Genomic DNA, 25,738 nt, shown 5'->3' with positions numbered 1-25,738 from the left:
ACTCTTAATCATCAGTTTGAGGGTTGAAGTGAGTTAAACAAGCTGTACAATCTGTAATTCCCATGGAACTTGAATGCAGCGTAGGCTAGGCTAAGCTCACAATTTCACCTACTCTTCACTTGCTAACACTAAAAAAAAAAAAAAAACTCTTCTAACCCAGAAACACCACCCTACTAACAAACATACTTGATCTTTAAAAAGAAAATTAGCTTCACCAGCAGACACGTTGGCTTTAAGGCACCTTGTTAACACGATGATCGACACCCGAACACCAGCCATCGGTGAAATTTAAAAAATAAAAAAAGGCTAAATTACTACGTGATCAAAGTCTGACAGAACAACATAACAGATAAAATAAAATAAAACAAATTCAAAATCACTTTTTGCACGTCAGTGTCGCTAACAGCTCACCTTTGCTAATTCAAGCTTCACACACACACACACAAGCACAAACACACGCAGCAGGACAGAGGATACAGGGTGTGTAAAAGTGCTCAATTGCACACACGCGCGCACACTCTCAGCCGATTCTCTACAGCAGGGGTGCTCACACTTTTTCCGCATGTGAGCTACTTATAAAATGACCAAGTCAAAATGATCTACCCACTACAAAAATCCAAAACATATACTTATTTATAAATATATTGAGGATTCTTTATATCTACAATGTATATACATGCATAACCGCAATATCCAATATTTCACAACACAATTAACTATGTAAATTTTTTGTCATTACCTGAGTTTACTCTGATGACTTGCACTGAATTGAATCAGCCAGGGATGCATAGTCCGGACAGTAGCTGCTAACGGCCAGGTTTAAGAGAAAAAACCGAGAGCTAAAAATTGGAGTTAACTCGCTGACTAGCTTGTCAGTTTTACTACACTTCGCGCCGCTGTTTGCGCATGCGCAGCGACCTAAGCGTCAGAAAAAATCTGATGTCATCTGACTGGCTTCCCTGTATCAATCAAGTGACGGGATGGATGATAGGCTGGCATCTATTTTTTTAATGCCATGCGATCTACCAATACTACCTTTGCGATCGACTGGTCGATCGCGATCGACGTATTGAGCACCCCTGCTCTACAGCATCAGGATCGCCCTGTGTCCCGCAGCCAATCAGGAGTCTCCGTATTCAGGAGGTCAGAGGTCAGATCGGCGTCTCCTTGTTGTTGTTTTTGAGGTCCGGTGCGCTGAACTGCCGCCTCATCCTGGGCGGAGTGTTGAAGCTCCACGCCCCCGGCGGTGGCATAATGCCAAGTAGCATGTCAGCAGGAAGGGGTGGAGCCCCTGAGCGCGGCAGGCTGTGGTAATGGGGGTGAGGGTGAGGTCCAGGCTGGAATGGTGCATTGTGGGGGTTGTAGTAGGGATGGTGGTGGTGGAACTGATGGTGCTGGCGTTGATTATAATGGAAGCCTCCATCTCTGTCTCTGTCCCTGTCTCTGCTTCCTCCTCTGCCTCCTCCTCCTCTCTCCCCACCTGGCCCAGGTCAAAATCCCCTCCTCTGTCTTGGTCACCCCTGGTGGCCACCATTGCCACCACTGCTGAAGTGCTGGTCATTGTCGTAGCTCCCGTTCCCCTGTGGCGAGCTGTCCAGGGAGTTGCGGCGGTAACGACGCTGCTGGTTTTGGTTGGCCTGGTTGTTGTAGTGATAGCCACCCTGGTTGCCCTGGTTACGCTGCTGCCAGGCGCGATGAGGACTTGGGGTGCGCATGCGAGGGGGCTGAGCTGGGAAGGGGAGGGGCAAGAGACCAGGCAGTTGACCTTGTGGGGGAGGTGGAGGTGAGGGAGAACCTTTAGCTTCTCCTCCTCCATTCTCCTTCTGCTCAACACCATCACCTCCTCCTCCCTCCCCCAGACCGAGAGCTTGCAGAGCGGCACTGGCGGGTCCCCATGACAGCCGATGGGCAGGGTTACTCTTAAAGGGAAACTTGAGCTTGCATTCCTGCGGAGGGATGAAGCGTTCTGACCTGGAGCTGGGGGAGGAGTAAAGTTAGGGACAGAGCACAGACTGTAAATTAAAGATGGTCACAGCATAAGCAACCGACTCGACTAAGTACAGATAAACAATCATTTGAAGGGTTTATTGATGACGATCGTTTGCAGTGACTTCTATTGGAACCCTCGCCATCACGGTATGGCCACACCCCCGAGCTCACCTTGGCTTTGGTTCTGTCCTCGCAGCTTCTTGGTGATGTTCTGCTGCTGCAGGTTCAGGAGGCGCTGCTGCTCCTTTTTCATCCAGCGGAGGCGTCCTCTCCTGAACGCCGGGTCCTCCTCCATCAGCCGCTGAACTCTGACCTCTGGGTGGCTAGGGCATTCATCATCCCCGTCCCTATCTCCATCTCTCTCTCTCTCTGAGGGGACTCGCCTCCCTCGCCGTTCAAGTCGTCGTCCTGGAAACAAGTCAAACAACGGTTAACTCTGGTGGTGATGGGTTGAAGGGGCGGGACAGGAGGTGCGAACATACCTGAAGAGGTATGACGCTCTCCATCTTGATCATTCTGTCTCTCAGAGCTTTGATCTCCTCGTCCTTCATGTTGTTCTGCAGCTTCACCTCCTGCAGGAGTCGCACACATTTAGCTCTGCTCCTCTAGCGCCTCTCAGGTCGTGAAGAAAACAAGATTAGCATAACTCACCTCCAAAATATCTGTCAGCTTATCGATGTGAGCCTTCAAGTCGTACACGCCTGCCTTTTCTCCACCTTCCCCTGTCTCTCCTCCTCCACTACCACCACTTCCTCCTCCTCCTCCCCCCTCTTCAGCGGGAGGGCTCCTCTCCTCTCCGATGCCCACAGTGTCGCAGACGTCCTGGGCCACAGCCCTCCCTCTCGTTGGTGTCCTTCTTGGCGTACATGCGGCACAGCTCCTTCATCTTGACAATGGAGAGCGCCTCGATCTCCTGACGGGAGTGACGGAAGTCTCCCAGAGCCACCTGAGGGGGGCGCCACATACAGAGGAACAGGTTTAAAAAAAGAAAAAAAAGCTCCTCCTCTAATGTCCTCTGGACTGTTTGTGCTGGTTAATTTTACTGTTCTCCAAATCTCTCCACAGACTGCTAAACAATCAGGAGTGGAGCAACCAAACTTGGCACGCAGGTACATATTAGGGTCCCGAGGTTCTTATCTACATCAGACACTATGACATAATCATGTGGCCTAGGAACCTCATATCGACTGGTTACAATAACCCATTTTTAGCATCTATGCACCTGTCCACTGTAAGGTTGCGTGACCACAACCTAGCAATGGACTTCAGTGGCATCTACACCGTAGAGCAGGGCCTGAGTGCACAGAACCCACAAAAATGGGCAAATCTGAACCCACTCAGGTTTATAATTTGCCTCTGTATGTTCTGGTGCGATATCTTAAGACGATCACATATTTTACCTCACACAGGCTGAACAGACCAATCAACACTGTGCCATGGGTACTAGCTCTACTACCAACCCTCCGAGAACTCTGTGCTCCAGTTTTAGTGAGTGGACTTATTTCTTTACACTTAATCGCAGGCACCAGTGTCAGTGTGACACTCCCGTACAGTCCACGGATGCATGTTTTTAACTCTTAAATGCTACAGTCCAGGCTTCAAAATTTGGAAAGGAAAAGGTAATGTGGCTTTACTATGACTACCTTTTTTAAAGAGTTTATGGTTACACAGCAAGGTCTGTAACAATCTAGTGATCCTGGTTTTATTGGAAAATGCATCATGTATGATTTTCACAATTTACCACTTATTTGTTGCGTTTGACTGGAGCTATGGAGTCTAACTAACAGAGTCTGTCTGACTTAGTCATGGACCAAATTGGTCCAACACTACAGACCAGTGTAAAGTGTCCACCTGGAGCCATCTCCAGGAGGGTTTGGGTTTTGAAAGGTCCAGTGTATTTTTCGAGGTAAAGTTTTAACCCTTTGCCCCTGAATGTAGAGATATAAGAGTATTTATGAGAATAACTTCTAAAATGTTTATCTGTCCCTCTGAAACCAGTCAGAGAACACTCTGATATCACGTGTGTGTTTGTGAGACCTCGTAGCAGATCTCTTTGACGGCCTGCATGCGGAGGTCCTCCATGGTCACCCGTTTGGGGTCTTTGCTGATCCTCCTCCTCTGAGGGATCTGATACACTCGCAGAGGCTCCCTCCTCTTCCCGCTGCTGGGCAGACCACAGCGTTTCACTATGGACTGCACCTGGACACAGACATACAGGTGAGACAGGTCAGCTCACAGGTACATTAATCTGCTCCAATGACTGTCCCTGTCAGCAGAAAAGCTTGCTTCACGATCCTATCAGGTCTCTATGGGATGTCACAGCTACATGAGGAGCTATGAACGAGGAGATTATGAGGAGCTGATACCTTGTTGGCTGGCAGCTTCTCTCTCAGGGAGGAGATGAGCCTCCAGCTCTCCTCACAGGATCGTTTGTCCGAGTCGTCCCCGCTGTCGCTGTCTGCGTAGGCTACTGCACACACAGAGAAGGTAAAACACCTGAAGCAGTCACCACACGAGCTCACCTGAAGGAGAAACTCACCAGTCTGTGCTGCTCCAGCAGCAGGTCAGCCTCCTCCTTCTCTTTACGGTACTGAGTCTCCACGTCCTGCAGTCTGCAGCACCAACCAACCAATCAGACGATCAATAATCAGGAAACAGCTCTGATATCTGACGTGGTTTACAGTGTGTCTACAGATGCTATCTGAAAACCACACTTCAGGGTCTAGTAAAGGTGCATCTACCTCTTCTCCATCTCCAGCTTGATGTCGATGCCTTGTTTCTCCAGCAGCTCTTTCTGCGCGTAGTTCCAGTCCTCCGGCTCCCCCTGCTGCTCCATCGTGGCGCTGCGCTCCCTGTCCAGCCTCGCCTGCTCCGGGTGGTTGAACCGAAACACGTGGTTCTTCCCCATCACAATGCGGTTACCTAGAGACGGAAACAGACAGGAAACGGAGTCTGAGGTCTCCTGCAGGTTTTGGGTGGTGTGTTTACTCCATCGATCAAACCTGCTTTGTTTTTCATGTTCGTGTGTAATAAGCTGTAAACTAAAGTGAAACCTGATGTAACAGCTGCAGGAGCAGTGTAATGGCAGGTGCTTCCTGTTTGTTTAAAGCCGCAGTGAACTCGTAAGAAAAGCTGCCGGGTGTGTTTCTGTACCTTGTTTTAATACGACAGCATCGGCGATCTGCTTCCCGTTAACGTAGGTCTCTGCTCCAACTAACGGCTCCAGAGTGACCACCACTGCAGAGGGAGACACAGACAGTCCAAGCAAAGCAAGAAAAACTCATCAGGAGAACTGAAACACAGCTCTGTGAAACACAAGGAGACCGGCTCTGTCTGATATGACACATGAGCATGAAACAGTCTGATGGGAGGACTCGCAGCAGTGACGGAGGCTTTATCATGGACCTTAATATCTGGGCTTGTATCCTGTAACATTACTAGAAAGGTTGATCCACAATCCAGAGACAGAGACCTGGATCTGAAAGGGGTATGTCCACAACTACAGAGGCCTCTCGGTCTCACATACAGACATGCACTGAAACCAGGGATCGTGCTACAGCGCACAGGGTAACAGCAGCAGACACACACACACAGATATACAGACAGAGGGTGAGGAAGGGGTGTCTGGGACAGGAGGAGGGAGGCGGGGAAGGCACAGGAAACATGGGTGTGAACATGAGGATGATGTCACCATGACGAGTAGCAATGACTAATACCTGACAGATTTCCTGGCAGCTTTCACAGAAAGAGAAGAAGAAAGAGTCACTCACTGAGCGCGCGCGCACACACACACACACACGCACACGCACGCACACGCACACACACACACACACCTGTTTATAACTTTTAATGAAAACAGGAAGAGAGCTGCAGCTTCAGACTCTACACACAGTCCGAGAACAAAGAACTACAGCCTGGACACAGACCAGACCTCTAAGGTGAGACGCTCATGGAAAAAAACAAAAAAAACAAAACAGGAATTTTTTGCCCCATAATCTAGTGTACATTTATGCAAATTAGCACAGGTTTCATGACATATGTATATATAATACCACATTTGTATATTTAAAATGAAATTGCAATAGCAATCAAAACAATATTTTTAGTGTTAGTAACTAATTGAATCTATATATACATATATAAGTGCTCAAACTTTTCTTATCAGCATGTTCTGGCTGCAAAGTTTCGAATCCACACATCATGCGGAGCCATCATGTGGTACATAAAAGCACTGCAGGACCTTCTTTGTCCTTCTGGTCTCAAACTCTTCAGAAACCTTCTCAGAGAGGCTCGAGTGTGCTTTCAATATTTAAAGATGATTATAAGCCAGTGGAATCAGGAGGTGTAATGTGACAGAAGTCAAGAGCACATTTGTCTGCCACTGTGACTCATTCCAGACTTACACATGTTAATGATCAACTCAGCTGCCTGCAGGTCTGACTTTAACCCCGGCTGCTGCTGAAACATGTCAGAAACGTTACTTTGAGGAGTGATGCAAATCAAATCTGATTAAAAATGCATTTCCAGAACCATGTTTTTATTTCTGTTAGTCTCACACTGCCACAGCAGCTCAGCATGACTCACAGTTTAAAATCATTTTTATTTATGTCACACTGGCCCCTCTGTCTGAAACAAGCTGCTGTAGCTCCTTTCTTTGACGGCAGACTCCCCCAAACAGACCGCAGGTGTGCTCACAGGTATACTATTGATATGACCTCTTTATGACATCATATAGATCCTATAATAGAAACAAAAAGTGTGCGCTGTGCTTTGTGTGTAGGGCAGACTGCTCACAAGGATTACTGACAGCTATGCTCACTACATCATTAGAAACTCACACCACATTTAATAAAAAGAAAAACTTCCAGCACTGGAACAGGAGATCTATGGCAGCAGATTGTAGAAGAGGCCAACTATGATGCAGCAGGTAGTAACGATGATAAGTAAGTAATTTGTACAAATGTAGTTTGTATTTTTATTCTTTTATAACTTCAGATGTTAAACAGCTTCAGGTAACGTGTAGAACATGTTTCTCTGGTGTGTATAAAGTACTGAAGGACCCATGGTTCATAATGAGGTTATTGCACAGTGAACTACAGGAGCTGATCAAACCACAGGACTGAGGCTGCTTAAACTCCGCACAATGAAGCTGTGTGACCACAAAACAGCAGTGCAGCAGAGCAGAGACAGCCAATCAGGCATCAGAGTGTCAGACATGTGAGCAAAGGTTTATGCAAGGAGTAAACATCTCACCTTCTCCCTGCTCGTTGGTCTCACTGACAAAAACGCAGTGAATCTCCTTTATGAACTGACCCGACAGTTTAATGTCCACGTCCTGCTGCCCGACCCTGGCGCGCGCACACACACACACACAGACAGATGAAAAAACTAATGTAAACACCTGCCAAGCTAGTTATACAACTCCACCAGGAATAAAGATGAAGGTGCAACTTCTCCTGCAATAAAACTAACGGAGGAGCTTCTGATGTCCAAGATCATAAAGTAGTTGTTAGATAACAGCGAGTGTCGTGTCTGATAAGATACGTAATGAAACTCATTGTTCTCCACGATGACTCTGTGGATCATTATCGGTGTGGTAACCTCTGCACGAGCAGATTTCTGCATGCACTACATGTAAACAGTGTCATTACTTTTTCTACTAATGAAGTAAAGCAGCTAAACTAGTGATGGACTTGTGTCTGTGTGTAATTTGTTGCTTTCACATGGAGATGAGCTGAGGCGTCTCTGACGTTTGGTCTCTGCACAGGATGGCTAAAACGTTTCACACTTTAGACTCAATTTATCAGATTTTCTGAGCAAAGACCAACAAAATGATCAAATAACTGATGAACTAAATGACCGATGATGAAATCACTGCTGACCTGGTCACTCCCTCCTTGATGTAATAGAGGAGGCACTCGGACATCAGAGGGTCTTCATTCAGGTTGACCAGGTGAGGCGTCTGTAACACACACAGACATTACATTAACTTTAGTTTTACATGATGGGGTCATCTTTTTCCCCCTTTAAAAGTGAGGCGGATCCACACAGTGAGAGTGGAAGATAGAAAACACTAAACACGATTGGATGCTGTTAACTTTTAACTAGTACTAAACATGTGACTGGAGCCAGGACTGCATTCAGTCAGATCCTTTTATAAGCACTTTTATAAACAGCATCATTTACCAAAGTGAACAACACACCATGAATGAAGACAACACTACTAAAGTGAATGTTGACACTGAGTCGAAGTTCACCTGAAGTCATTAAAGGTTGTCAGATGTCGTCTTTATGAGGGAAAGAGTTAAAGATGTTCGGTGTTGGTGAGGTGGTGGTACGGAGAGAAAAGCTGCTGCACGATTTATCGTCTCTGAGTTTTAATCTGGATTTCAAACATCTGCTCAGCAGACTGCAGCGATTTTACTGCAAAGACCAGAGAGACTTAAAATCAAACAGTGACATCATCACTTCTAAAGCTGAGTGCGCGTCGACACAGGTGCTTATGAGCAGCAGACACTCGGCTCTGACTGGACGAACACTCCCAGGCATGAAGTAAATTACATCTGGCTCTGTATTTAGATTATGTAATCATCTTATATTTTATATATTTGTAATTTATATTTTATTGTGATTTTACTGGAAAGCACTTTGGTGTACTTCGGTCTTAAAAATGTGCTATATGATTGATTGATTGTAAAATCAATTTATCGGCTGTTCTAACAAAACACACCAACTCAAAGAGTAGCTTTAACCTGACATAAAGGTGAATCCAAAAATTAAATACACTGTTTTAAAATACCAGCAGGAGTTACAGCTCCTAACAAATACCTGCATATCGTGTGTCAGCAGCCAGGGATCACACAATCCTAAAGTTAAAGTATTACTAAACCAGTCCCACAGACTGTCAGAGCTTACATAATAACATTTTCTGCAAAGATGTCTGCAGACACAGAACAGACTGACAACAGTATATATAGAGAGAAAGGGTTAAATATACACTCACTCCTTTAGGAGAGAAGACGCCCAGCGTTCCTCCATCTTCCTTTATGGACACGCCCATCTCTGCCAGCAGGGGCTCTCTGAGGGAGCGAGCGAGAGACAGAGACATCAATCATCATCCATTTTTGTTCTCCCTCTGTGTTCGTGTTTCCAAATGTTTTCATCTGTGAGTTAGTGAACAAACACACTCAGCTTTTCCACCTGTGCTGTAAACACTACAGTTCCCATGAGCCTCGTCTGCCACAGTGGATAAAGGGTCGTTAAACCTTTTTTTGCCTTCATGAACAGTGGGAAATGCCAAAAGATGTGTCACTCTGCTGACACAAAACTTCGCATGGTAGCTGTTGCCGGGTCACAGACATGAGTTGTTGTTTTTTATCAGTGTCAGTGCAGAAGCGCCAAGATTTCAAGCTAATACAGAGGACGATCCAGCAGCTTGAAAAGATGAGACTTTTTCCACTTCTACACCTGCCCTGAGGTTTTGTCTGAGTGGCTCAGGAGAAAAAGAGCTGCCCTCAGCAGCGGTATAAATGCTGATGTTCATGATATCGTCGTTACGTTTAAGAAAGTAACAGGTGACACCAAAACATGTTCACTATATTAACTACGGACAGAGGCAAACATGTAAAAAGCTCAGATTCAAATAAAACTAACCTCTCCAAACGAATAGATTCTGTTTTTCTCAGTTTCTCCTCCCACGTCTCGTTCAGCTCAGCGATGATTTTCTCTGTTTCCTACATGCAAAAACACACACATGTATTGTAAACATATACCAATAAAACTTCTTCATTCTCATTCAAAGAAGGTGAAATAGTGCTCAGCAACTCCTGTTTGCAGTGTAATCACAGATGTACAGAAAACTTTTGCTGAATTTCTCTTAAACTGAGAAAAACTAAAAATATGAGGATTCCCAGACACGTTCTGAAGTTTTAAGTCTGTTTTTTCTCATTCTTTTCAATCGATTTCCAGAAAACTATCAAAGAAGTAATAGATTTCTCTGACAGTGGAAGTCACACTGGATCTAAGAGTATATGTTTCTCAAATTTAGATATGATGGAATTATGACCCGGAAAAGTGCGAGGTGATAAAACGTCTCGCCCTACCATCAGTCTCTCAGCTGCTTCCTCTTTGCTGATGTTCTCTGTGGACTCTCCCTCCACCCTTTCCTCTCCATCCTCAATCAGCTGATCACGGTCAGCAGGCGTGTCACCTTCAGATACCGGCTCAGCGCCTGCACAGGAAATAAAACATTTCAGTTCAGTTCAGTTCATTTTTATTTCAAACATTTCAAACATGTGCCTTCACAATCATTACAAAATATCATTCCATTATTTGTTTGAAAAGGAGTAGGCTGAAGTATTTACTTATTTGTCCCTACCCCCTCAAGTTTTACCTCTCATTCATTTAATTTTTTTTTTTGTCTTAAATTAAACAAACAACATATGAAACATATAAACATATGAAGTAAAACAAAACATAACATACATAAATCAAAAACAAGAAATTAGCAAGCCCCACCACAGTATAGTTTCTTTCATATGAAAAATACAGAATGTGTATATTTGCAGATACACAAGTTATGGAAAAACAACAAACCAAAACAAAACAAAAAAACAAAAAAACAACCAAAAAAGAACCGCAACACCATTACCAGCAACATTACCATCCTGGGTTAACCCCGTCTTCTTCATTCTTATACTTATTTAAAATTAGGTTTTTATATTTTACTTTAAACTGTTTTATGTTTTGACTGTCTTTTATTTCTTCTGTTAGACTGTTCCATAATTTAACTCCTGCAATTGAGATTGACATAGTTCTTAAAGTTGTTCTAGCACTTTGTATTTTTAAATTCCATTTCCCTCTTAAGTTATACCCACCTTCTCTTTCTATGAACAATTTACAGATTTCTTTGGGAAGCAATTTATTTCTGACTTTATACATTATTTGCGCTGTTTTAAGCTTCACCAAGTCTTGGAATTTAATAGCTTGCATTTTGACAAAGAGTGCATTTGTATGGTCCCTGTACCCTACATTATTTATTAATCTAATGGCCCTTTTCTGTATTATAGTTATTGTTTGTGTGTTACTTTTGTATGTGTTTCCCCAGACCTCTACACAGTAGCTCATATATGGCAGTAGTAAAGCACAGTATAAAATGTGCAGTGCTTTCTGATCCAACATATGCTTTGCTTTTCCCAGGACGGCAATGCCCCGTGCCAATTTCCCCCGAACATAAGTAATGTGTGGCTTCCAACAGAGCTTGTGGTCAATGATCACCCCAAGAAATTTTATTTCATTTACTCTTTCTAAATATACATTGTCAACACATATTTCTACTTCGATGTTTTTCTTTTGGTTTCCAAACAACATAAATTTGGTTTTATCGAGATTCAATGATAATTTATTTATATCAAACCACTTCTTTAATATCGTTAATTCCTGTGTGATCATTTCCAAAACCTGTGGCAATTCCCCACCTGAACACAGTATATTTGTGTCATCTGCAAATATTACAAACTTTAAAATCTCCGATACTCTGCAGATATCATTTAAGTACATAATAAACATTTTTGGACCCAGTACTGAACCTTGAGGTACTCCACAAGCTATATCCATCAAATTAGATTTATATTCATTTATTTGTACATATTGTTGCCTATTCCCTACATAGCTTTTTAACCATTCCAAAACCACTCCCCTAAACCCGTACTTTTCCAGTTTTTTTAATAGAATTTCATGATTAACAGTATCAAACGCCTTCTTTAGATCTAAGAAAACTCCGAGCGCATACCTCTTATTATCCATACATTCCGTTATCTTTTCCATTAAATCTATCAGTGCCAAAGCTGTTGATCTGTTGTTTCTGAACCCATACTGACTATCTGTCATTAATTCATATTTTTCCACAAAACTGTCAAATCTTTTTATGAAGAGTTTTTCCAGTATCTTAGAGAACTGGGAGAGTATTGACACTGGTCTATAGTTTGTAAAATGATGTCTTTCACCGGTTTTGTAAATGGGAATAACTTTAGCAACTTTCATTTTTTGTGGAAAAACTCCTTTTTGAAACGACAAGTTGAATATATATTTTAATGGTTTTACGATACCATCAATAACTGTCTTTACCGTTACCATATCAATATCATTCCAGTCTGTACTGGTTTTGTTCTTAAGTCCTCTAACCATGTCATAAATCTCTTTCTCTTCCACTGCTCTTAAAAACATTGAGCTACTATTCCTTTCAATATTTTCACCAGTGTCCCTTTCTATTCCATCAACCTTTATTTCTTCTGCCAGTTTTGGCCCTATGTTTACGAAGAATTCATTAAAGCCATTTACTATCTCCTCCATGTTATTAATACTTCTTGTCCCTTCTATAAAGTACCCAGGGTAATCATTATTCCTTGATTCATTTTTGATTATTCTGTTTAATACATTCCATATATCTCTTGTGTTATCTTTATTGTGTTCTAACCTTTTAATGTAATACTCTCTTTTACAGGATCTCATTATATTAGTTAATTTATTTTTGTAAGTTTTATACTTCATTTCAGTTTCTATTGTTCTCTTTTTTATGAATTCTCGATATAGGGTATTCTTTTTTTTGCTGGCATTTTGTAGTCCTTTTGTCATCCATGGTCTTCCTGCATAGTTGTGTTTCCTATTGATTTCAATTACTGGGCAGTTTTTATCAAGTAATGTGTTAAATGTTCTTAAAAATCCTTCGTAAGCTTTATTAACTTCTGTTTGTTCATATACAATATTCCAATCTTGCTTTAAAAGTTCATTTCTAAGACAATTTAAGGTCTTCTCTGTTCTTATTCGTTTGTAAATAATCTTATGTCCATCGTTGTTCACTTTATAATGGCAATTATACGATGCAAAGACTGGTAAATGGTCACTTATATCGTTAATTTAATTATGAAAACATGATGAACCACTTCTGTATTTTTTAAATTTAAACTAGTAAAGACAAAGGCACAGTCTTTTTGGATTCCCAATAATCCACATAAACATATAGAGTGACCTGGAGGGGCGGAGCCATTCTCAGGCGTGATCCCATTGGATGTGAGAGCCAGCTGGAGAGGGGAGGGGGACGCACCTGCGACACCACCGGGGCCGTTGATGTTGTTGTTGTTGTTGACTTTAAGAGACACAGAAAGAGAGCAGAGAAGAAGAAGTGAAGAGGAGGAGATTTAATTTCTAACATGCTGGAATCTCAGCAATCCTGGTTATGTAACGACAGCTTGTAAATATCTTCTCACACACACACAGTTGCTGTTGTCTGTAAATAACCGTCTCTACAGCATACTGCACATAGACGTGCTGTTCATACCAGGTCCAAATGAAAGAACAACAGCATGTGATGTGTACAGTTTATTAGGCCGTAAACAGACTGCATTCCATGTTTATATGAAGCACAGTCTGAGTATCACATCCACAGCGTTTGCGTGTTTAGCAATGCATAAGGTTCACAATAGAAATGAACTCTGCTGTCTGAGAGGAGCTTCTCTGCTTCTCCAGCTTTTTATGAGCAGTGTTGATGCGCAGCACATTTCTAAGCTTTTTCTTATAAATAATCATGATGGATTCACAGCATCGCAGACACCAGATATTTAAATGCTTCAGAAAAGAATCAATGTGCATGTGACACTTAGGAACGGGACTTTTTCATACCAAGAAATCAAAACCACACAGCAGCAAGTTAATGATTAACCTCATGTTGTGGATGTATTTAGAGTATTTAGAAATACTTCAGTCAGAGCATCATCTCATTAATGGTTTTTTCATTTTTGTTTTGACGTTAAACTTTATTGTAAGACCTGCAAGAACAGACGCACTGATCCTGTTTTTGAAGCTGAAAGAATCTGAAAGAGAATTTGAACCCGAACGTCAGACTGAACAAGCAGATAAGGTTCATTATTCTGTATGTGTGCATACCGGCATTGTCCAGCAGCTCCTGCAGGCCCTGAGAGAACAGCAGGTTTCTCAGTCGCTCCACTTCGGCCTTCAGCTCTCTGATCAGTTTGGCATTTGGATCTTCATTGATCACAGCGTTACAGCGAATCTGTTTGGCACGGTCAGCATATCTGGAACCGAACCGGACCGAATTAGATTATATTAATCTGACTATGCCAGCTTTGCAACATACCCGCTGCCTGAAAACACATTAACTGATCCATAAAAAGCCTCATAGACAGATTACACCAAGTAACTGACCTCAGAGTGCTCAGTGTTTCTTCGTAGTTGATGTCAGCAGGACTTAGCGCAGCAATCATTGCTGTGCGAGAGTTTCCTCCTGAAAGAAGCACACATCAAACCTTTAAGGTACTTAAACTTTGCCTGATATTAACTCTGCAACTCTATACATGTCTGTGGGGTTAAAGTGTACTATTAGTCCTGACAGGTTAAAGTGTACTATTGGTCCTGACAGGTTAAGGTGTAGTTTTAGTCCTGACAGGTTAAAGTGTAGTTTTAGTCCTGACAGGTTAAAGTGTACTATTGGTCCTGACAGGTTAAGGTGTAGTTTTAGTCCTGACAGGTTAAAGTGTAGTTTTAGTCCTGACAGGTTAAAGTGTACTATTGGTCCTGACAGGTTAAAGTGTAGTTTTAGTCCTGACAGGTTAAAGTGTACTATTGGTCCTGACAGGTTAAAGTGTACTATTGGTCCTGACAGGTTAAAGTGTAGTTTTAGTCCTGACAGGTTAAAGTGTACTATTGGTCCTGACAGGTTAAAGTGTAGTTTTAGTCCTGACAGGTTAAAGTGTAGTTTTAGTTCTGACAGGTTAAAGTGTAGTTTTAGTTCTGACAGGTTAAAGTGTACTATTAGTCCTGACAGGTTAAAGTGTACTATTGGTCCTGACAGGTTAAAGTGTACTATTAGTCCTGACAGGTTAAAGTGTACTATTGGTCCTGACAGGTTAAAGTGTAGTTTTAGTCCTGACAGGTTAAAGTGTAGTTTTAGTTCTGACAGGTTAAAGTGTAGTTTTAGTTCTGACAGGTTAAAGTGTACTATTAGTCCTGACAGGTTAAAGTGTACTATTGGTCCTGACAGGTTAAAGTGTAGTTTTAGTCCTGACAGGTTAAAGTGTAGTTTTAGTCCTGACAGGTTAAAGTGTACTATTGGTCCTGACAGGTTAAGGTGTAGTTTTAGTTCTGACAGGTTAAAGTGTACTATTAGTCCTGACAGGTTAAAGTGTAGTTTTAGTCCTGACAGGTTAAAGTGTACTATTGGTCCTGACAGGTTAAAGTGTACTATTGGTCCTGACAGGTTAAAGTGTAGTTTTAGTCCTGACAGGTTAAAGTGTACTATTAGTCCTGACAGGTTAAAGTGTACTATTGGTCCTGACAGGTTAAAGTGTACTATTGGTCCTGACAGGTTAAAGTGTAGTTTTAGTTCTGACAGGTTAAAGTGTACTATTGGTCCTGACAGGTTAAAGTGTACTATTGGTCCTGACAGGTTAAAGTGTAGTTTTAGTCCTGACAGGTTAAAGTGTAGTTTTAGTTCTGACAGGTTAAAGTGTAGTTTTAGTCCTGACAGGTTAAAGTGTAGTTTTAGTTCTGACAGGTTAAGGTGTAGTTTTAGTTCTGACAGGTTAAAGTGTACTATTGGTCCTGACAGGTTAAAGTGTAGTTTTAGTTCTGACAGGTTAAAGTGTAGTTTTAGTTCTGACAGGTTAAAGTGTACTATTAGTCCTGACAGGTTAAAGTGTAGTTTTAGTTCTGACAGGTTAAAGTGTAGTTTTAGTCCTGACAGGTTAAAGTGTACTATTAGTCCTGACAGGTTAAAGTGTAGTTTTAGTCCTGACAGGTTAAAGTGTAGTTTTAGTCCTGACAGGTTAAAGTGTACTATTGGTCCTGACAGGTTAAAGTGTAGTTTTAGTCCTGACAGGTTAAAGTGTAGTTTTAGTCCTGACAGGTTAAAGTGTACTATTGGTCCTGACAGGTTAAAGTGTACTATTAGTCCTGACAGGTTAAAGTGTAGTTTTAGTCCTGACAGGTTAAAGTGTAGTTTTAGTCCTGACAGGTTAAAGTGTACTATTGGTCCTGACAGGTTAAAGTGTAGTTTTAGTCCTGACAGGTTAAAGTGTAGTTTTAGTTCTGACAGGTTAAAGTGTACTATTAGTCCTGACAGGTTAAAGTGTACTATTGGTCCTGACAGGTTAAAGTGTAGTTTTAGTTCTGACAGGTTAAAGTGTAGTTTTAGTCCTGACAGGTTAAAGTGTACTATTGGTCCTGACAGGTTAAAGTGTAGTTTTAGTTCTGACAGGTTAAAGTGTAGTTTTAGTCCTGACAGGTTAAAGTGTACTATTGGTCCTGACAGGTTAAAGTGTACTATTAGTCCTGACAGGTTAAAGTGTAGTTTTAGTCCTGACAGGTTAAAGTGTAGTTTTAGTCCTGACAGGTTAAAGTGTACTATTGGTCCTGACAGGTTAAAGTGTAGTTTTAGTCCTGACAGGTTAAAGTGTACTATTGGTCCTGACAGGTTAAAGTGTAGTTTTAGTCCTGACAGGTTAAAGTGTACTATTGGTCCTGACAGGTTAAAGTGTAGTTTTAGTTCTGACAGGTTAAAGTGTAGTTTTAGTCCTGACAGGTTAAAGTGTAGTTTTAGTTCTGACAGGTTAAAGTGTAGTTTTAGTCCTGACAGGTTAAAGTGTACTATTGGTCCTGACAGGTTAAAGTGTAGTTTTAGTTCTGACAGGTTAAGGTGTACTATTAGTCCTGACAGGTTAAGGTGTATTGTAAGTGCAGACACAACAAGTCTTGTTAATTGTTTGATCAAAGAAACATGCTGTTAGTCCTAGTATTGACGTTATTATTAATAGCTGTTAGCCTTTAATGACTCCTTGTACTGTTTATTTATGCTCAATCTGACATTGTGAATACTCCTTTAACCTACCAATGCTCTACTTACCCAGGTTCTCCTTCAGTAGCCAGGTGAGAACAGAGTCTCTGTAGGGAATAAAATCACTTTTCCTCTTTTTACTGCTCTGCTGCAGATCAGAGACAAGAAGCAGTCAGTTTTCCCATGTACCAGAACCATCTCCCACATTGCACATGACTGTATTTGACTTGTAAATATGAAGAGTGTAGAATTACCATTTCAGCCAAAGCTGAAATCACTTTTCCTAATGTGGTCAGAGATTTGTTGATGTTTGCTCCTTCCTGCATGCAAACATACAATGAATACATGATGAATGTGGCAGTGGATGCATGACAATGAGCAGCACATGAGTAGATACATAATCTGATTGCGCCACATTATCTCTGACCTTGAGCCGTGTGCCCTTTGCCCCAGAGGAGTCTGATTGTTCACTTCCAGCCAGGTCGACCAGACTGATCTTACTGACCTGAAGAGAAAAGTGCGAGAATCAAAATAAAAACCTGACATTTGGGGAGAAAAAAAAGTCCTTTGGGACAAAACAGAGAAGCAGACACACTTTCTGGTTTCTGCTTTTGTCCAGGCTGGTCATCTGATCTCGTCGTTTTTGGGTGAAGACGATGGTGAAGACAGCGTGGGACCTGGACGACGTCTCATTCATGTTTGTAGCTGCGACCGTCCTGCAATCAGAAATAAACTTGATTAGTTTAATGTTACTGCAATTCATTCTTTACAATAATACAGATGTTACACATTTATAGCACAAGTGTAGAATAAGTAACATTGGCTAATGGGCGATTAATGAACTGATTGGGTATCAATCTGATCATGGCTCAAAAGATAGACAAGTCCATCTACTGTGCCGATCTACATAATTCTGCTGTATTATATGATGGATTGGTTACCAGTAGAATAAGATTTATGTTTTTCAAAAATTTAGATCATTTGCCTTCCAAACTTCCTCAGACAGCTGCAGCCTTTTACACTTTGTTTTAAACTTCAACCTCTGAAATTATCCGGAAGAAAACTGACCGAGCTTTGTTGCCGGCGTCCATCAGGTCCCGGATGTCCGTGAATCCAGTCACAGCCAGTTTGGACAGATCCTCCACGTAGGGCCCCAGGATGGGATGCTCCCGGACCCGCAGCGTGCCCTGGGATTTTGGGTTCAACAGGTCCCGAACCCGCTCACAGTAGATCTCCATGTAGGACACCTGTGATGGATGTTTAATCGGGTAAATCAGTTTAAATAAAACTGATCAGGTTAGATGAGGGCTCACCTCTACGGAGTAGGTCAGGTCAGGATCTGTGTTTTCTCCTGTTCTCTGAAACAAGTCCTCACATAGCTGAACACACAGACAGACAGACATTTATATAATTCTTCATCAGTTATGCCTTTGAATCAGTAAACATTAATGCAACAGCAGTAATGACGTGACATGACTGCGTTTACCTGTGGTATGATCCCTTCCTGTCCAGGCTCCTGTTTGCCCATCATAGTGTAGCTCTTTCCTGCACCCGTCTGTCCATACGCAAAAATACACACATTGTATCCTGGAAAACAACAACAACAACAATATTACAAGTTATTCTAAAATTATAAATAAAGTCCTCTTTAGCTTATTCCTGTATTAGACATTAAGACTATCAGCCTGCCTATGTAGAATATAATTGTGCTGTCATGATCAGCATCATCATCACCATCAACAGTCTCATTTTACACATCAGTATCACTATAGTAACAAGTATCAGCATTGTTACCGGTCACCATTAGTCTCATTAGCTACATAGTCGGAGTTGGACTATGGAGGACCGATACTGCCAAATTTAATTAGAGTTAAAAAAAATTTAAAATTGTATTTTAGCAGACAGAGGTCGGGCTATTCTTTGACATCTGAGAGGACGTTCAGACGCACCTTCGAAGGCGTGCAGCAGCATCTCCTCTCTGATGTCCTTATACACCTGTGTCTGAGAGGTGAAGCCGGGGTCATCGGGCTGCAGGGACACAAACACATGGCACTGTTATCACTGATTCTGGGTTATAATATTGATGTTTTCTGTGTGTGTGTGTGTGAGAGTGAGAGAGAGAGAGAGTGTTTTCACCGTTGTGTGTGACCAGTAGGAGTAGTCAAAGGTGAAGTTCTTGGCTCCATCTTTGGGCTGTTTGGGATTGGAGATGCCTGGAAAGAATCATAAAGAAACAACCTTCAGTGCATGACCAGAAGTGTGTGGACACACTCCAGTTTTATTTCTTTTCTCCTCACTTTCAAATATGGAGGCAACAAAATGTGACTGTTGAAGTGGGGACATCTGCATGTGACCACTCCCAGCATTCACAGCATATATGACGGGCTCTGCATATAAATATTAGTCAGATGGACACACAGCTGCCAATAACAGCCCTGCTGCAGTGAAGTCTATTAATAACCAGGCTGTGTGTGCCTGTCAGTTTATGCAGCAGTAGGATCAGACGTCACATGACAGCCCAGGAGGACGTTGGGATCGCTGAAGCCATAAAAACCCCTAACCCGCACAGGGACAGGAGAGTGTTAGCATTCTTTGTTAATTAAAATCAATAGTGACTGTTAGCCTAAAGCTAAATGCTGTTACAGTCCAGGGACTGTTATATTCTTCAGCCACATTAAAGTGATGCCACAGCTGCTTTCATGGCTAACTCTGCGACGAGCAGGTTCACAGCGTTTAAGCTGAAGGTCAGTTTTAACTTTATTAATGCTCGTGACAGAGGATTAACCTCCAAAACACCAACATGGCCGCTGCCACAATGCTACACCTGAGGCTTTAATATGCATAGAGGCTATATCCATGTTATACCCACAGTTTATGATTCAAGGTCACAATAAAAATCCTCCTTACATCATAATGAGATGGTGATCATAAAACTCTGTCAACAACAACCTGTTCTCTTAGCCAGTGGTGTGTCCTCATTATGCCGTGTCTTATTATGAGGACAGTGACCGGCCTCTCATTATCTAAAAACCTTTGTAATCTGTTTCCATGGTTTCTCATTTATTTGTTCTCCTTTCTTTATCTTTGTCAGGACATCTGAATGTTTCAGATCCTGTGAGGACATCTTCAGGTTAGTGTCTCAGTAAGGGGCCCCATAAAGCCTAAAGGACAGAACATGTGTGTTGTTCTCACAGGTGGTGTTTCCCTGCATCTGGATCACACACTTGGCGTTGCGTCCGATCTCTCTGGAGTTGAATGGGCGGACTCGCACCGCCACCTTCACTGATGCACCCGCCATTTTTCAGCTCCGCCCACCACCTGAGCACAGCAAATGAGAAAGCACGGTTAAAAAAAGCAGTCATAAACATACAGAAAAAAATCCAAATCACACAGCACACAGAGGGTTTCTTCACTACTTTGGTCAATTTTAGTGTCTTTCTGTTGATCCTTTAGTCGTGTTTTTTTAATATCCATTTTTCCCTGTGCTTCCAGGCTGCTCAGACCACTTTTCCTCCTCTTTCCCAGCACTCCTCCCTTCATTTTACGAGCCGGGTTTTTCTCATTCCCGCTCTTTTCTTTCTCTCCTCCTCTTTTTCCAGTCCTCAGTTTTCCATCCCCCTATCATCCTTTTTTCCTTCACACATTTTCCTTTCCTCTTCTTCTCTCCTCTGTCCTCTTCCATAGTCTTCCTATAATCCTCAACTCTTATTTTTCCCCTCATCCTTAAGTTTTCCTCGACTCTCTAAACTGCCTTCTCCTTTCTTTCTTCATTTTTCCATCTTACCGTTTCTGCCTTTCGTTCTTATCCTCTCCCATTCATCTCATCTTTCCTTTTCTTCCTCCTCTTCTTGTTAATGCTTTTTCTTACTTCCTCTATTCATCTTTCTGCTTTCCTCCTCTTCCCTTTCTCATCATCTACATTTCTTATGCTTTTGTTTCCCAGCTTCTCTCGTGCTTTTATTCTCCTTTCTTACCTCCAACTCATCTGAAGCATTCAAACAATGTTTCCTCCTCTCTCCCCCTTTCATTAGCGTCTCCTGAGTTCCTCCCTTCATTCTTTCCTCCCTCTTGACATTCCCGTTCTTCCTCGTCTCAACGAGGCTCTTTTTCACCCCAGTTTCCCTACTTTTTTCCCTTTTATTGTTCCTCTCGTTCCCAAACCTTTCTCTCTTTGTGTGTCAGTCTATGCCGATCGCCCTCGCCTCGGGCCCATCTACACTCCAGTCGGTTCTCATGGGAAGGAACCTCGTCAGATACTGTTGCAGTCAGCGAGTGTGTGTGTGTGAGGTCTGTTAAACAGTGAGCAGGTTATTGATCTGACAGTCAATCATCTATCAGAGTGGGATGATCATCGGCCTGCTTGCGATCAGCTCAGTGGTGTTGATGTGTTAGCATGTCAGAATCAGAATCAGAAAGGGTTTATTGCCAAATGTTGAGCAGGTTTACAACATTAGGAAATTGCTGCGGTGCTTCAGTGCAAACATACTGTCATAGAAAATAAAAATAAGAATTAAAAGTGCTAAGTAGATAGATATATACATGATATATACATGAGTGCAGGTGGTGATCAGTGCCAAACATGGAATGATGCAGTGAACACAGCGTAGGGTCATGTGTTAGTGGTGGGAACAGTCGTACGTTTATTGTTCATGTGTCCAACAGCAGAGGGGAAGAAACTGTTCTTATGGCGAGAGGTTCTGGTGCGAATGGACCGGAGCCTCCTGCCTGAGGGGAGCAGGTCAAACAGACTGTGTCCAGGGTGAGAAGGGTCAGCTGAGATCCGAGCTGCACGCCGCAGTGTCCTGGAGGTGTACAGGTCCTGCAGAGATGGGAGTCTGCAGCCAATCACCTTCTCAGCAGAGCGCACAACACGCTGCAGTCTCTGTTTGTCCCTGATAGTGGCTCCAGCGTACCACACGGTGATGGAGGAGGTGAGGATGGACTCGATGATTGCGGTGTAGAACTGCATCATCGTCCGTGTTGGCAGGTTGAATTTCTTCAGCTGCCTCAGGAAGTACCATCCTCTGCTGGGCTTTCTTGATGACGGAGGTGATGGTGGGCTCCCACTTCAGGTCCTGGGTGATGGTGGTACCCAGGAAGCGGAATGAGTCCTCAGAGGTGATGGGGGTGTCAGACAGGATGATGGGGGGGAGTGGGGCTGTGTGCTTCCTGAAGTCCACAATAATCTCCACTGTCTTCTGGGCATTCAGCACCAGGTTGTTGTGGCTGCACCAGGACACCAGACGTTCAACCTCCCTCCTGTAGGCAGACTCATCCCCGTCCGAGATGAGTCCAATAATGGTGGTGTCATCTGCAAACTTGATTAGCTTGACAGACTGGTGGGTGGAGGTGCAGCAGTTGGTGTACAGGGAGAAGAGCAGAGGAGAAAGAACACAGCCCTGAGGGGAGCCGGTGCTGATGGTCCGGGAGTCCGAGACATTCTTTCCCAGCCTCACATGCTGCTTCCTGTCCGACAGGAAGTCAGTGATCCACCGGCAGATGGGATCAGGCATCATGTGTGTGCGGCTGCTCCATAATTTCGTCCTCGGCGGTCTGTAATCATCACATGACTGACATTCCAACAAAAGCTCACTAAGCGGTGGCTCGGGGAAGTCCTGAGTACTCCGTTTCCATCACTTCACTGTTTTATAGATAAAATGATCTGACGTGGATGAAAAGTATGCGATCCTCTGGTGGAGTCGTCGTCTCGCTCTGATTAACCACAGAAACGCGACAGGACTACACCGTGATGCTACAGCGTGGGCATCTCGCAAAAAACGACCTTGGATTCAGGTCAGAGTTCACACGAATCCACAGCGAGCACAGAGTTTGTTCTGAGGTTTAAGGAGAGTGTCAAAAGAAAAATGTTCGGTTTCTCTGAGTAAATGTTTTCTATAGTGCTTTCCAATCCAGCTAAGGATCTTGTAGTAACAAAGAACCTCGAGTGCTTATATGTAGTTGAAAAGCGCTCTATATAAACATCAGTCCATTTATTCCCTGTTTGGAGATTCTTGTGTGTAAACAAATCCCTGATTTTACTGAACAATTTATTCAAATAAAAAAACTAAACCACCTGCAGAGGCACACATAACTACAACTGAGTACAATCCTGACCTTATTAGTTAGTAAACCAAGCTGTGTTTGTATCTTCTTCCCTTTTTAATTCAATAAAATAATAAAACGTAACAATACGGCCTCTTTTACAGGTTTAAAAACCACAATTAATCCGCCACTAAAACTAGTCCCTGATTAATGCACCTTTCCCCTGCTCGTGCGTAAACTGCTCAACGTTAAATAATAAAACCATAAGACAGACATTAATGATAGTAAGATTCTGTGGGAGTGTGAATGTGTAGCGCAGGAAGAATCAGATGATAGATTAGCTTCCTGTAAGGTCTTTGTGACGTCCTGTCTCAGACCAGATTGGTTTGTTTCCTCTGTGATTGAGCTGGACAACAAGAAGAGAGACAGACATCACTATGGGACGCTCATGCAAAGAGAAACAAATGACGATGACAAATGATCTTGGGGGTGGGCACAATCACGGAGTCCAAGTTACCATCAGGGTGTACACCTCACCCCTGGCGTCGTTGCCCACCTCTCAATTTTAAATACACTTAGACATTGAGGGCTAACAGGAGGGACTATGCGCTTACCTGCTGCTCTCTGGCAGGTAGCTCCATGCCCTCCTGGGTTTTAATTGCACCTTAGAACACACATGCATCAACACTACAATGAGCGGGTGGAGGGAGGTTTGGAGTCTTCTCTCACCCCCGTTCTCTGCGGCCTGCTGGAGCGGGGGGGCTAGGAGGAGGAGTTGGCCGTCCGACTGCGGTCTGGGGTGTGGGGCCTCCCTGCTGCTGCGGAGTCGGGGCGGTCTGCCTCTCCCCACCGCAGGGAAAAGGGTAACACCACCTGGGTCTGGGTGCAGTTCCCCCCTCCAGGGGCAAGGGTACCTAGACCCGGTTCGTAGAGTACGCTTGGGGAGTGTGATCGTGTATACAGCGTCTCTTTATGTCTGTCTCCACGTTGGTTGAGTGTGGAGTGAGTGCATATGAGAGCATGAGGGTGGGAATGGATGTTTGTATCTGTGTGTGCCTGTATGTCTGTGTCTATATGTCAGGTTGGGTATCAGACACCACCTCTCTGGGGACACCTCAGGCCCTCCAAGGTTTGGAGGCCTATCTCCCCCCACCACCACTTCCCCTGCCAGTGGCGGACTCCCTCAGACATCGGTGCGTTGGTGGTTCTTTGTGTCCGGGGATGGGCGTCCAGGCACACACCGGCTCACTCCTTGGCGGCCGCTTATCGGGGCCTGGAGCCTGGGGCTCGCTCGGGCCACTTCGGAGGTGGGGTGCCCCCGGCCTCTCGGTCTGGGGCTCGGTCACTCAGGCACAGCTGGCTGCCGGCGGAGCTCACGGGCGCGTCACTGCAACTCCCCCTGGCTTCTGCTCCGCGGCTGCTGAATGAGCCCTCATCTGGGACTCTCCTCAGCTCTTGCTGGGACAGTGGCGCGGCTGCCCCTCTGTTGGTCTTCCTTGGTCTCTTGTGTTCTGGGGGCCTCTGGATGTCTGGAGTTTTGATCTCCTCCATACCTGCTTCATACCCTGGAGGACGGGGCTGTGGCCCCCCCACACTCCCTAGCAGATCGTTACATGGAGAAACCTTTGGAATACAAGCATGCTGATCCACACAGGTATGCACACGGGTGTTCACTGCTCGTAGACTTAAATTACACCTTTCTTGGCTGCTACTTGGAAGCACATCTGTCCTGCGTGCTGCACAACAACATTGAATATTTAGTATTTACTGCTGTTTACACTAAACTAGACTAATGCGATGGTGTTGTGTTTAGTATGTTGCTTTGTTTTTTTTGTTTTTTTGCTTGTCTTCTATTCTTCTCTCAACAGGTGATCCAGGAGATTTTTTTTTCTCCCCCCCTTTCTCACTGTCCCTCTCCCCTTCTGTTTTTCCTTTCCTTCCTCTTTCTTTCTCCCTTTCCTATCCCTCACTCATGTCTGTCCCGTCTGTAACATCTGAAAATAAAATATAATAAATAATAAAAACAAAGATCGACCAAATGGACCAATACGGCAATGCCACGATGATCCATTTGGCAAAGTAAATCCATTGGGTATCCTTGTTGGTCTTCAGACAACAATTCTGATGGCTAAAGAACCAAATGGGACAGGCAACAAAAAGAAAAAAAAGAAATACACCAGGTCATTATTTAAGCAAAGCGAAGCCAAACTGCTCCTGTGTGACAGATGAAGTCCACCTTTAAACAGCATTTAGATGCTGCTAATGAAACTCGATTAGTGGCAGCACTGGTCTGTGGGCTGGGGACACTGGTGCCACCAGTACAGCGCGCACTTTTCACAGCGCCACCATGTGGATCAAACTGTATTCTGGGTCAAACCTGATGTTTTATCGTTTACACTGAACAAAAATATAAACGCAACACTTTTGTTTTTGCTCCTGTTTTCCATGAGCTGAACTCAAAGATATGAAACATTTTCTACAAACACAAAAGACCCGACACTCGCAAGCAATGTTCCCTCTAAGCTGCGCGCGTGCACAATTGTGCACTGCTGGCACAGTCTCTGCACAGAAAATCTGCGTTGCGCACAAAAAAAAAAAAAAAAAAAAATCACCTGAATTGAAATTAAAATGAAAACTTTAACAATTGTTCTGCAGTGTTAGTCAGTGACTGGCTGCTCCCGTATGGGATCAGAACGAGGCCACCTTATCCCATAGTCCAGCCAATCACGCGATTCACATTCGTATATACGCAGCTAATCAACGTGGTTGACAGGCTATGACAGCGTCCTTATGTGCGACACCGGTGTTTTAGCAAAGCGGCTGATGTGGCGTGAAGCCACGTTAATGACAACGTGTACAACC

General features: G+C 43.5%; 1 pseudogene across 1 annotated transcript; it reads right to left on the bottom strand.

Annotated features, from left to right (window-relative positions):
- Positions 1-1,131: 1,131 nt before the first annotated feature.
- LOC146634365 (kinesin-like protein KIF1C) lies at positions 1,132-20,194 on the bottom strand (annotated as a pseudogene). The gene is made up of 27 exons (XR_014907044.1): positions 20,027-20,194; positions 18,971-19,047; positions 18,784-18,862; positions 18,321-18,421; positions 18,148-18,213; positions 17,903-18,081; positions 17,430-17,550; positions 17,262-17,339; positions 17,089-17,154; positions 16,904-16,982; positions 14,209-14,287; positions 13,930-14,078; positions 13,016-13,132; positions 10,092-10,219; positions 9,643-9,722; positions 8,993-9,068; positions 7,872-7,951; positions 7,243-7,337; positions 5,143-5,226; positions 4,731-4,911; positions 4,525-4,601; positions 4,356-4,456; positions 4,027-4,188; positions 2,641-2,935; positions 2,472-2,561; positions 2,124-2,397; positions 1,132-1,971 (listed from the first exon to the last, which is right to left on the bottom strand). The product of XR_014907044.1 is annotated as a kinesin-like protein KIF1C (transcript).
- Positions 20,195-25,738: the final 5,544 nt, after the last annotated feature.

This window comes from Diplotaxodon limnothrissa, linkage group LG3, assembly GCF_057381915.1.
Source record: "Diplotaxodon limnothrissa isolate DT_005_m linkage group LG3, D_limnothrissa_male_GT1.1, whole genome shotgun sequence".
Classification (NCBI taxonomy): Eukaryota; Metazoa; Chordata; class Actinopteri; order Cichliformes; family Cichlidae; genus Diplotaxodon; species Diplotaxodon limnothrissa.
This window is presented reverse-complemented; position numbering and strand designations above follow the sequence as displayed.